This window comes from Squalius cephalus (assembly GCF_949319135.1).
Source record: "Squalius cephalus genome assembly, chromosome: 10".
NCBI lineage: Eukaryota > Metazoa > Chordata > Actinopteri > Cypriniformes > Leuciscidae > Squalius > Squalius cephalus.
This window is the reverse complement of record NC_137131.1, coordinates 40,308,668-40,323,291: the sequence shown is the minus strand read 5'-3', so window position 1 is coordinate 40,323,291 and position 14,624 is coordinate 40,308,668.

Here is a 14,624-nt window from a genome sequence, read left to right as displayed (position 1 = left end):
TCTTCCCCCTCGCCATCAAGCCGATAATGCTCCTGATAAAGTACATGGACACCTGGATTTATTTCCTCCGCTATCACTCACTTTATTTATTTATTTCAGTGTCCTTTCGTTTACAACCCTTACTTCTCGATTTCACCTCACCATCTGCACGAGGCCGTGCACAGTGATTCCGAAGCCAAAAATACCAGTAATGCCGTAGTTTCTCATTTCTTTCTTTTTTTTCCCCTTGGCTTTTTAACACACTAATGTGCTGGACAGATGGTAGCACACTATGGTTAATACTGTTCCCATTAAGTCATGCGCTCATAGTAAAGATAAGGACTGCACTGTTGCTCACACTTTTCCTGTATTCAGGAGCTCTAATTGCTTGGCAATAGTAGCGTTGACGAATCGGCAGCTTCTACGTGAATGTAACGTTGTAATAAACACACCACGTATATAGGGGTGGGCGGTGTGACTAATACCACGGTAGCTGCATGTATCATGGTAGTTGTTGTTGCTAGAAATTCAGCAACTAAGGGCTGATACATAATGCATTTTTTTTTTCTACATAATCAAGTGAATTAAATGTACTGATGAAAAATTATTTGTGAAAATATATAATTGATTCTCATTTTATTTCCTTTAAAATGGGTTTATACAATGTTCATATTTGTTGTAATACTGTTAATATAACAGAAGAATAAATGACACTTTCAAATATATTAAAAAGAAAACACATTGTTTCTGTATATACTGCATTCTTTATCAAATAAATAGCCTTGGTGAGCAAGAGCATAAGAGATATTTTTCAAAAGTATTAGAAATGTTTAATTATTCCAAAAAATAATTAATAATTAACATTATTTATATATATAAATTATTTTGAAATAAATATATACATGTTAAAAAACTGATATCCAACAATTATTAAACATATGCTTTGTGATAGAATAGGAAATGTGATAGAATAGGAAATGTTTAGCCTTAAGTATCCAATACTTGACCCATTTCCTCTACACACACGCACGCACGCACGCACGCACGCACGCACACACAGTGTTTATATGTTTTATGGGGACATTCCATGAAAATGGAACCACAAAATTGTTTATAAACTGTACAAACTGTATATTCCCTCCCTGTACGCAAACCCTACCCCTAACCCTACCTGTCCTAATCACAGAAAACAGCTTTTTACAGTTTCAAAAAACATCACTTATGATTTATAAGCTGTATTCCTCATGGGGACCAAAAACAAAAAAAGTCACTTATGATTTATAAAAACATTTACAAGGATTTCGGATATTTCCATATTTGTGGGGACATTTTGTCCCCATAATGTAAGGTTTACCAGGCCACACACATACAGCCTACAGCTCTAGAACATGTGGATCTCCCATGACCCCATTTCACAATCATTTCTGACTCTGCTGATGGCTTGAGTCAGTGTCTTCGATGTCTTCAAGACATCCGCCCTACATATCAGTGGCTGGATACATTCTAACCCTCATTCACAACCCTTATCAGAGTTCCCTGCATCCCTGAGGCGTCACAATCCAGGGTTCTTCGCCGAAGTGTTAAAAGGTTACGGTAGGGGTGACGTCTGACGCGCCCGGCTCCAACAAACGACCGCTTCTTCTCTCGCCCCAAACCCCCCAGCTCACCCCCAAACAGTGTCTGCGTTGTTCCCATATCCGAGGTGATGAACCTTTCAGGCCCTCTGGACTTAAAAATACCCGAGCTCTTCAGAGGAAGCTCGAATACAGGAGATGTGGGAGGGATGAGGATGCGACGCGATGCATAGGGCCGCAGCAACCCCTGCCGAATATCAAAGAGCCGGGCACGCTTTCATCCTGTATTCGGCTCACATTCACGCTATTGAAAGTGACCCTGTGTCACAGTTTTCAACGCTGACAAACAACAGCCTTATACTGGACTGCCCCCACACTGAGCACATTCATTTTTAAATGAGTCTCTTGCAGGAGGAGAACAAAAAGCGTTTTCCGTTCTTCCAGAATTATGGGTGAAAATGGAAACGCTTTCATTCAGAGAGATTTCAAATAGATCACTTGGCGTGGAAAAAAAAAACATAGCAAAATGTATAAACTGGATTTTTAGATTGATTATAACTAGTATGACCTGATGGTCATTATTAATTACACGGTAGATTTGGTTATACATAGATTTGAATGAAAAATCACCATGGATCTGCCTAAAATAATCATCTTAAAGGTCGTTGTCCAAAAATGGGATTGTTTGTGTCGGCGCAGCTTGTCGGGAAGGGCTTCAACGTCTGAGATTGATTGGATTATGTCTGTGTGATTTGTATGCCTCTCTCTGAACGAGACGAGACCTGTATTAAGACCACCCTGCAGCTACCGCAGTGTTTGTGGACTTGATGGTCTGAATACAACCTGTCTCTGGGTTTTTATTAAACTCTTCCGCATAGCAAGCATCACCGCCATCTCCTCCTCAATATTTCCATTTCAAGGCTCCTCTCACTCATTGCTGACGGAATCAGAATGAAGCTGGTAAAATTACTCTCAGCTCTGGATGTCTGACCATGTCACATCGAGTTCTGTTGTAGAAGCTCTTACGGTTTCAACAGGGCTTGGTACTTGTGAACTGCATTTGCTGTCTTGGAACTGGTAAATGCTTGAAAATCTTACTTGCAATGTCAGAAATGTCCATATTTATATATTTTCCATCATGTTATTTCATGACTGTTAACCCTGGGGTGCTTTTAAAGGGTTAGTTCACTTTTAAATGAAAATTCTTCAAGCATTTATTTACACTCATGATGATCCAAAGCCATATGATTTTGTTTGGTAGTGGAACAAAACAACAAAATACACTCACCAGCCACTTTATTAGGTGCACATTGCTACTGGGTTGGACCCACTTTTGCCTGCAGAACTGCCTTAATTCTTCATGGCATTGATTCAACAAGATGCTGGAAACATTCCTCAGAGATTTTGGTCCATATTGTCATGATAGCTTCACACAGTTGCTGCAGATTTGTCGGCTGCACATCCATGATGTGAATCTCCCGTTCCAGCACATCCCAAAGCTGCTCCATTGTAATGAGATTTGGTGACTGTGGAGGCCATTTGAGTTCAGTGAACTCATTGTCATGTTTAATGGATGCAGGATGGATCCATGCTTGTTGTTTACGCCAAATTCTGACCCAACCATCTGAATGTTACAGCAGAAATCGAGACTTAGACCAGGCAACGTTTTTTCCAATCTTCGATTGCCCAGTTTTGGTGAGCCTGTGTGAATTGTAGCCTTAGTTTTTTTCTTATCTGACAGAAGTGTCATCGGTGTGTTTCTTCTGCGGCTTTAGCTCATCTGCTTCAAGGTTTGACGGGTTGTGTGTTCAGAGACGCTCTTCTGCAGATCTCAGTTGTAACGAGTGGTTACTTGAGTTACTGTTGCCTTTCTATCAGCTGAACCAGTCTGGTCATTCTCCTCTGACCTCTGGCATGAACAAGGCATTTCCTCCCACAGAACCGCCGCTCACTGGATATTTTCTCTTTTTCAGACCATTCTCTGTAAACCCTAGAGATGGTTGTGTGTGAAAATCCCAGTAGATCAGCAGTTTCTGAAATAATCAGATCAGCCTGTCTGGCACCAACAACCATGCCACATCCAAAGTCACTTTCTTCGACATTCTCACGGTCATTTTGAACTTCAACAGACCATGTCTACATGCCTAAATAGATTGAGTTGCTTCCATGTCGGCTTATTAGATATTTGCATTAACAAGCAGTCGAAACAAGGAGTTGAACAGGTGTACCTAATAAAGTGGCCTGTGAGTGTATATTGCAAAACACCTAAAGTGCTCTTTTCGAAAGAGTCGAGCTCTAAAATAAAATGTACTTCTGTGTTCCAAATTAATTTTTAGATAAACTATTCCTTTAAGATTTCTTCTTAGAGTCTTTTAGCAGGTTAACAATGTTTCTAGACAGCAGAGTTTCTAATATTCACTCTGTACTACTGTAGATGTTAAAATTTACAGTAATATTTTAAGACTAATGCACTCGATCAATGTACAATGAAGAAAAATAAAATGAAAACAGTTGCGATTTAGCAGGTGAGGTAGATAAATTCACCATCATTTCTTATTTGTGTAATAATGCTTTGCAAGTCTGTATTTAATTTTCCAGTTCTTGAGCCGTAACACCTGCCGTCTTTCATTTTCACAGAGGAGTCGCTTTGAAAAGCCACTAATATCAAACACAAACAATCAATCTCAGGCAATCCTGAGCAGCCCTAATGGAGAAGAGCAGAATATTAATTATTGCAATGGAAGGAGAAAAAAACAAAAGCTGTTGCAACGGTGATGTAGCTCAGCTAATTTATGTGTGTTTGTGTGCCTGGGGAGCTCCTGCAAATCTAGTAATGGCGCTTTCACACTCACAACCACGTATGCATGTGTAATCGCACATGTTAATCAAGTAACCTGACATACGCATTTCCAACTAATGTATATGCATTAGTGCCTATAACTCATTAAGAATACATAAGCGTGGATTTTTTCCCCAGTGTGTGTGTGAGCTCTTGTTTGTCTATCCACATGATATTAAAACTTTTAAAAACACACACTAAGAAAAGAAATCATAAAGGGACCAAAAAATGTCTTTTTGACCTTTAAAAATTACAGATAGATTGATAGATAGTTGCTAGGGTGTTCTGAGTAGTTACTTGGGAATTCCTATGTGATTGCTTGGGTGATATGGTTGGTTGTTATAGTCAAATGTTCTAGATGGTAGCTAGGCAATTGCTAGGGTGTGCCGTTGTGGTAACTAAGGCATTATGAGGGTTACCAGAGTGTTGCTTGGTGGTTGCTAAGGTGTTTTGAGGGTTGCTAGATGTTTGCTATGCATGGTGATCTGGATGGTTGCAAAGGACAGTTGATGGATGGAAGGAAAGACAGACAGACAGATAGATAGATGTGTTTGTGTGCTCAGGTTTGTCACCACACTGAGACGAAAAACACTTGTCTAACCTTTTCCTCAGCATGGACAGAGGCTGTAAACTAAACAGCCTGCAGCTGTCGTATTGATTGTTACTCAGATAAATTCTGCCATTAGTGGAACTTGTGGCTGCCCGTTTATGTTTGTTTGATGTAAAGTTTATTCTTCTTCCCTCACATTTCTTCTCATTTTCTGGCTCAGTTTGAGTGAAATGGCACCTCAGAAAGCAGCTCAGCTGTCTTATCAGCACTCCTCAGTAAGCAGGACTCCCACCGTCTCACTCACACGTTCAACTCTCTCATCCTCTTCCCCCTCTCTCCTTCAACTGAGCCTCTTCCGTTTACCTGCCCTCCCAGGGGGAAAGTTCATTGCACAGAGGTTGCTCTTTCATAGGTCAGGAAACTTAAAGCAATTTTTCTTTTGGAATATCACAATATAGATAATGACTTATGTCACATCTGTCATTGTGATAGTTCTAGACACTGTAGAAAGCATATATAAGTCGGGGGAGTGGCCTTTTACCTTTTTAGCCAATCAGAAACACTCTCTGCCTCAAGCAAAATGACAGAAGGTTGCAACACAAAAAATGTTTAAATCACTTTTAATAAAGGTCTTATTTATAGCATATAAGTGAAAAATGAGAAGTGAAATCAGGTTCTACTGGTTTTTACTGCTCTGTCCGTGGGGTATATTGTCACGCTGCAAAGCTGATTTGCTTAAAAATTCAGTGGAGAAATAAAAATGGGCATTAATTAGACCTGTTTATGCAAGTTAGCTGTCTGCTTCTATGGTCAGTTCTATCTTTTAGTTCAGTTTTCACTCTGTAAAGTTAACTAAAGTAAGCTAACAAAGGGTTAGAGTTCAGCCAAAAATGAAAATCCTGTCCTGTCATTAGTGATTACTCATCCTCATGTTATTACAAACCCGTCAACCTGACTTCTGTTCATCTTAGTTTTATGATCTCTTTATGAAAAAATGGTAGTTGCAGAAAAACGAGTGAGAAAGATCCCATATTTCATTTGTTTTCCGAAGATGAACAGGTTTGAAACGACATAAGTGTGAGTAATTAATGACAGAATTTTCATTTTTTGGGTGAAATATCCCTTTAAATAATAACACATCCAGTTTACACAGACATTTAAAGGGAAATTGCTCGCTTCGGTACTGAGATTTTTACCAACACAGTGACACAAAACTCAGGTTTGCAGATATCTGTGGCATGGTATTTTTTTTTTTTTTTTTTTTTTTTTTTTTTTTTGAATTATACATTCAAAGTGACAGCATAACTATCATAGACAGGGGTGCGTACAACTGCTGTGCTGCTTGGTACTCACACTTTGCATTGCACACTTATCCTACAAGCTGCCTAAATATAAAATAACACTATTTGTTCACTGTAGAAAAGAAATACAGGTTCATCTTTGTTAAAGCTCTATTTTATTTTATTTTTACATTAATGACACAGACAACATCAGGAATATTAGGCTGCTGTCACTTTAAGATGGAATATACTGACACACATCCGGTTTCTTTCTCAACTGTTCACTTATGACATAACCGAGAGAATACTTGCCGAGATGTCACACATGAGATTGCTCTGGAATTTATTTCCTTTTCTTCTGGGGCAGGAGACTCAAGAAAAAGTGTCCATTTGCTCTCATTTTAGTCTCAGGAGAAACATTTGAGATATTGAAGAGATTTTTCTAATCGCACACATACCTTCTCGCTCCTCACCTCAACTCTATGTGTTCAACTCTCATGTTCTGTGGGTCACATCCTTTTTATTGCACACCGTATGTGATTTGACTCTCCAGGGCTCAGCTCACTAAATGGCTGTCTGGTCGACGGATGATTTTAACTCTAAACCTCAGGAGGGAAGGAAACACAGAGTGGGCAGATGGTCAGTGAGGGGAGGGGGCGGCAAGGGGCAGAGAGAGGTGAGGGAAAACTGGAGTCCAGGAGAAGGGAAGCAAATTCACAAGAGATGGAATATATAAAGAAAGGAAAACCAATGCACAAAGTATTTTCTCAGAGTTTCCAGAATTCTCTCTGAAGTCTCTAGAGACGAAGTCTCCGCAGAGTGAAATTGCTGTTCTCGCTAATGCACCAACTGCTGCGGTCTATCCGAGCGGTGACATGCTGGCGACAGAACTCTGTCACCGTACATGCCGCCTGTCAGAGAAATGGGTAGATTTTCACTTAGTTTGTAGTCTAAAATTTCCCGCATTGTGGCACGAACAGGATCCCGTTCAGAGTGGAGCTTCTTGTTATGCAGAGACTCTCTGCCTTTCAACACGCACATTATAAGCCAGCCAGAAGCCCTGTGCTGTTGCCATGTGACACGCACAGGGTTTTACTCTCTCTGCCCTTATCGCTCAAGTCAGTTTTATTTCTCTCTGGGTTGTTTTTTTGTTCCTTTGCACTTCTAAGGCGCGTCACCAAAACAAGCCCTTCTTTTAAACCCGCTATTTCAAAAGTGGCACTGGGGTGAGAGAGCGCAACAAAGCGGATTCAGTACTGGGATAAATACAGTGAATTATAATGAACCAAATCCATGCAAAGGCCACGCTTGTGAGTCACTAAATCCAATCAGTAAACGAAATTGATATCATTGATCAAATCCCAAAGCATGACTAACAGGGAAAACAAAGTTATAATGATACCATACACTATAGCTGTCTCAGTCCATTTTTTAAAGTCCCCATGAAATCACAATTTAAGTTTTTGTTGTCTTTTAGTATTAACATGTTAGCCTTAAGGTTATCTATAAGCCAGTGTGTTCCAAAACAATGACAAAATTCGGATTTAGAAGATAAAATTGTTCAAAACTTACAGTAAATATGGATCAGCTATTTTGATGACATCAGATTTTCTGTCCAATCAAATGCTCTCTAGAATCTGAAACGTCCCGCCCCGTACGCTATAAACAGATGCTAAAGCTGCAGCTGAAATAGGTCACTTGTTCAAACAATTACTATTTTCTATTTGGTGAATGGCACCATATACTGTAGGGGATAGGGAACGATTCAAATAGTGTAAATATGCATTTCATGGGGGTGAATGAAGTCTGATTTCGACTAGCGAACAGCCACAGTGCGCACACAGTCTGCTCCGGTCCAGAGACACGATAGCACAGAGCAGATCATATGTGCGAGTCAGGGCAGACCACAAAACGTGTCGGGCCCATTTGAATTCTACACAGAATGCTGTAATTGAAATGAATATAGAGGAGATTAGGAGGAGAAAGGGTTGGACAGACTCGGCATTAGAAACAGCACTGACGATAGAAGAGATAACACTAGTGCCATGCACCAATATAACTTACACACTTTTCAAACTACACGTCCTCAGCATGATTATGATCACTGTTTTGCTTTAGTAACAGTTTCATATTAAATCTAAAAGGATCTATTACACTCTGACAGATTAAAATGCGGCTTTGCTGAGCTCAACGGCTCTGGCAGAGCTATGATAAACGAAACGCTATTGGCTATTTAAAAAAGGGGAGAAGCTGCTCGATATGTCCCGCCCTGTCTTCCTGTTCCAGTGGAAATGACATCATCAACACACTGAGTAATGCTGTGTGTTTCAAGGCACTTCAGTGGGCCTTTAAAGCAGCAGTGTATCATCTCTGCCCTGCTAGCGTCACCAAGCAGAAGCACAAAATTAATGATTTTCATACAGCTTTCCCAAACAATTCCCTGGCTTACAAACCTACTGTATAGCCCTGCCCCAAACTCACATCATTGGATGAGCCAATACTGTTGTGTTGAGCCAATTAGTTGAGGACGCTTAAAGTCACTATGTAAAGGAAGAAGCGAAATATCATTTCTTCCATCTGAGTCAAACTGGAAGATCGAGTTATGACATTTAAAAAATTATAATAAAAAATATATATATATACGCATGGTTCACAATAAGATCATTTAGATGCATTTAGAAAATAGACCCTTCATGATGATTTTAAACAAATACAGCAATTTTTGTCCCAGAGACATCAACCTACACATGTCATATTTATTCTATCCAGGCTAAATATGAAGAGAACTATATTTTAAAACTAAAAACATATTTAAACAGGCAGGAAACTGTAATCAGACTGACTTTTATCACACCTAATGATATAGAACAAATTCAAGTGAATTTTAGAGACAACCAAGCACATATTTAATGACTAATATATATATATATATATATATATATATATATATATATATATATATATATATATATATATATATACACACACATATATATTTTATATATATAAAATCATGAAACAAGAATGATGCCATCAGATGCCATGTTTACTCCTTCACATGCACAGGATTGTGGGATAGTGAAGGACACATCTATACTTAAAATAAATCAAAAATAAAGATGAAGGCATTTTAGAAGACAGAAAGTTACACACATACCTTGGTGCCTCTCTTCCCTTTCAGGTTTCAGACACAGCCGATACATAAAGTCAGTGTCCAAAATCAATATCATTCAGCAAATACCAAACGCATTAGATCAAAGCACAGATCACTGAAAGTGGCAAGGAAACAGGTTGGGGTCTTAATGTTGAGATACTGACTAAATTGCAGATATGTTTGAGACTTTTGGCAAAAAGATAAATGAGATGAAGAAGTATGGGCTCTATGACAAATAAATAAAACTGCTTACTTATACGCTATATTTAGTGTACACTGTACTTGCACACCATTGGTATTGTGGTAATACATGCTGTGTGCTCTGTTGAAAATTGCACATTTTGACCAATGATCATCAGAACGGTCATCCAGAAAATTCACACACTGTTCAAACTTACTACATTAAGTAGTATGCCATTCTAAGCATACTGCAAACTTCATACTATGTTTTGCACTTTTACCATGCACTATGTACTTTATCGTCTAGACTCTAGTGTATGAATTTTATAAGCTCATTTTGTCATCATGCACAGCTCCTTTATTTACAAATTTACAAATGGCTGCTCCCTCTCATGTTAAATTTAAGGTGGATATTCAGGGTACGTTAATACGACAACGGCGCACTAAAAACTTTTGCGTCCTTTGCTTTTTTCACGCACAGATGAAGCATGAAGCATGAAGGATGATGACATCAGACATATTTTTACTGTAGAATTAGCCCATTGGAAAGACTGTTGTAAAAGCAGCTCGGGAGAATACGAGGATTGGTGTCACAGCATTAGCTGGTTGTAACCCTTCTGGTTTCCTCTTGGCACGCCTGTCCCTGTTACCCAGTTTAGCGGCGCATTATCTTACTACTGTAGTACCACTCCTCCTAACATGAAAAGGCAAGTTTTGGCGGCATATTTGGGTCAGGCATTAGCGCTGCACCTCTGACGTGTGTACTAACATGCTTTGCTTTCTCCCCTGTCTGGGACTCCTCCGCCAATTGCATGGATAAACGAGTAGAACAGAACGAGCGGCGGAGGAGGAGACCCGTGGGTTCCAAGCGTTTGATCCCTATCGAAGCATGTTTTATAGATATCAGAGCCTGACGTCTGCTGGGACTCTACATCTCAATGACTCTATTCCAAACAGCAAATGAAAACATTCCCGTCGCATCTTTCTACCCTTTCCCTCTAGAGAGATGGGAGGGATTTTGGTTTACACAAGCTTAAGAGACTCACACTTGCTGCCTGTTTTGATACTGACGGGCTGAAGATGTTGAATGAATATTCTGCATTTCAGCCGAACCCTTGGGAAGAAGTTAACATCACAGTGTTTGCTCGGCAGCGCTTTACTGATATTCTCCAAACCTCAAACCTAAGTAATAGGGCGCCTAAAAAGGTGGTTTGGGGTACGGAGTGCGATTGATCTGAAATTTTGGAAATGAAACACTATTGATAAGAAGAAGTGACATGTGAAGGCCAAGTGTAGTAACCCATACTCAGAATTTGTCCTCTGCATTTAACCCATCCAAGAAAACGCTAGGAGGGAGAGATTAAACCACACACACTGCAAACCGTGGACACACACACCCAGAGTAATGGGCAGCCATTTTGTGGCACCTTTCTTAACCTCAGTCATGTCCTGTCGGTATTGAGAATTAAACCCGCAACCTTTGGGTTACCAGTCTGACTCTCTAACCATTAGGCCACGACGACCTAATGTGTAATTTGATTCAGGTGGCATCATCACCAGAACATCAAGCAGTCAAATCAAAAATGATGTCAAACTGTGTTTTAAACATAATTTCAGCCCCATGATTTTTTTGTATTGCATTTTCAATGCATTTTGATTCATATATACAGCTGACAGAAATTCCAAACAAAAAACAGAAAAAGCATTAATATTTGTGCTTTAGCCAATTCTCTCAACCCAATGACATTGTGGGTTCATGAAAATATGCTATTTTATTAGGATTCTAGATACCTCATGAGTTAATTAGATCAGAACACAAAGAGCTATTCATAACAATATTTCTGTCCTTGAGTTACTGAGTCATCTGACTGCATTTCGAAATATCAAAGGGGAACGTCTAAGAGTTTAGGCCAAAGGGGAAACAAATAGCTCCCCTCTCTGCAATAAAGCAACCTTAGTAATGTGACTTTAAAATAGAGTGTGTCTCAATACGGAGGTGTCTGGGTGCACTCACAGGGAATTTTATTAGCACTGTATGCGCTATGACACACGGCCTGGCGGTTTCAACCTCATCATCATTTCACAAAGATAAATTGAAGCCTTTTATAAAGTCTAACGGTGTCTGTAACCTTCCACATCCCTAAGAAAACTGGCGTAGAAAAACAGCCCTTCATTTGCTGATTTCCTTTAACAACGGTTAGTCTCGTGCTCATGCTAACATGGAACTTATCCTGAATATTCATTATGTCGCTGTGATATCATGTTTGATTCAACACAATCCCCAGCAAGTACAATATGCATGTATAAGCACAAATGTAAGAGAGTGTTTCTGACTTCTGTTTGATTGCCTTGTTGTCCTTCTCCTAAGCATAGTCATATTTACACTTAGCACTCAGTCCAAACGAATTGACTCTGGCGTGTCCCATTGCAATTATTCTCAATTCATAATTAATGCGCAGCGGTCTGGGAGCTAATTTAGGCTTGCACGTTGACTTGTGTGCTGTGTGTGGTTGTCAGTCCCCATCACGGTAAACAGCGGTAGTGGAGGAGAGAGCCCGGCATGTTAGCGCATTAGCAGGGCCCGTGGGAGCTGTTCTTTGTGGCGTGCTGTTGTTCCTTTGTAGCGAGAGACACACAAAAACAGCCAAAGGAGTGGCGAGAACAGATGCAGGTGATGTTTATACTCTCGAAGCTGTTGATTTCATTTCCTGCCAGAGATACGCTGCAACGCTAAAGATGCAAAATAAATGTGAAGTTCATTCGAAGAGTGAAACCTTGCAGATTTTAGTCCTGATGTCAACACGTTTGTTTTATAATCATGTTTGATGAATATAATTGTCAGAAAATTTGGATGATCAGTCAACCTTTTCCCTCAAACTTTGCTCTGTGGTTCCGTCCGTGCTGTCCAGATAGAATTTCATGTACATGGGAAGAATGAAACAAACACAGTTATATGCTTCACATCTTCAACTTATTCAAGTTGACTGAATGCACACAGTGAATGTACATACCACTCTTTCGCAAGCACATCCTGTACAACAGGGGTCTCCGGCTCTGCAACAGGGACTGGGACGTGTGTATTGCAGTGCGGATTGCCTTCATAGTTTGACGCTCATGTGGTCGAATGCATTTGAACAGCCACAAAAGACCGTCTACTCTCCGTCTACTGAACTAATGTGTCAACATTATGGGAAGAGCTAGCCAGACGGGATTTAAACTAGACTCAAGTTTGGTTTGAAGATGAAAAACGTACCAAGCACAATGTTCTCTCACCATTCCTGATTTCTAACACACTCACAGCGTTCGGCTGGTCTTGCGGCCGGTCTTCAGAGGAGAAACGAAAGCTGATTCTCTCTGTATGTTTTTCTGTTGTCTCGGGGCACGTTCATATCCTCCTGGGACCCAAGAATAGACTATTTTAGTGAATTTCTCTGACATCATACATGTCACATGACACAACCTGGGTGTCCTGTAAAGAGCACATTCAGGACTTTTCAGAGATACCAAATGTTTGGAGGTTTCACCATGAAACCAACTACTCCTTGGTCTTTAAAAATGTCTGACATTAATTTAGTGATCAAATGTAGCATTCTTATGGAAATATGATAATATATTGTAATTATAATTTAAATTGGACTACTTTTCAAATTGTATTTCATAAAAAGGGGTTTCAAATAAAAAAATTACTTTCAGTTCCAGAACAGGGCATTGATTTCAAACGTGTCCACTGTAGAGGACATCAGGACTTAAATCATGTTTATCAGGCATTTTGTGAGACACAACAAGTGAATATGGAAATAAATTATACATCAATATTCCTATGAAATATTAGATATTATTATTAAAATGTTGCCAATTATTACTCCAATTATTACACTTCTTTTTTCATTAAATGTTGCTCCAAGTACACATTAATGTGCAAATTATACAGTGTATATATACATTGCATTGAATGGGAATATTAATTTATGGCCATTTTACCCACATATTGCATAAAGTAAAATGGTGTATCAATTAATTCCGTTATATCTTTCATAACATAGTTGAGAATCATCTTTATATAAATTTTGGTTAAAAAAATCCTGAAACCCCAAAATTTATTGGTGATTGAAAAAAAAAATCCCATTGTTTTTGCCTATACATATAATTTCATGTCATTTTATTTTTTAAACAACTGAGTCCTGGTGTCCACTACAGAGGACACAGCATAACATAAGAATAAAATATTATTTTTCAAAAATGTTTTTTTACCATTTGTTTCTTGTGCTCTAAACAGTGTGATGACATGGAAAAAAAAACTAAATTCAACAAACTTTTTTTTTCTGGGTCTCAGGAGGATATGTACATCGCGCAAGCTTATTTTGTCCATTAGATCGAAACATCTGAAAAAAAACATACATTTACCTGCCCATAGATCCCCTGCCCATAGATCCTCCCCTCCAAGAAATCAGGACAGAAGTGGTTAAAAGCGGACACAAAATACGGATTAAAACATCAGGTGTAAACAGGAATGTGTCTTCCACGTCTACTTGTGATCTGATCGACTAAAACGCCTTAATACCAGGAGTGAACAGGGCCTGGGGCTCTACATTTCAATGGATGAGTTTAAGAATCAGAATCAGATCAGAAAGAGCTTTATTGCCAAGTATGTTTACACATTTGTTTTGGTGTGACAGGTGCTTCCAGTGCAGAAGAAAGTGCAGACTGCAGTACAGTTTGATTGGAAGCGGTAAAAACAATTATGTCATAAAAAAGAAAAAAAAAAAAAAATTCTGTCATTTACTCACCCCATAATCTCGCTTTCAAACTTTCTTGGTTCTGCTGAAGGCAAAACAAAAAAGTATATTACTTTCCAGAACAATTGTTTTTACATCACTTTTAGTGATAAATGCAACGTTTTATTAAACATTATTTTATGATATTATCATATTTGTATTAAAAGCAATACGCCACTCGAGGCATTATGATTTTAAGGGGTTCTTCACTTTATGATATGCCCAACAATTCTCCATAACCATGATAAATTCACTGCAATGCAGTTCGCTTATGATGCTAATATTGCATTGAT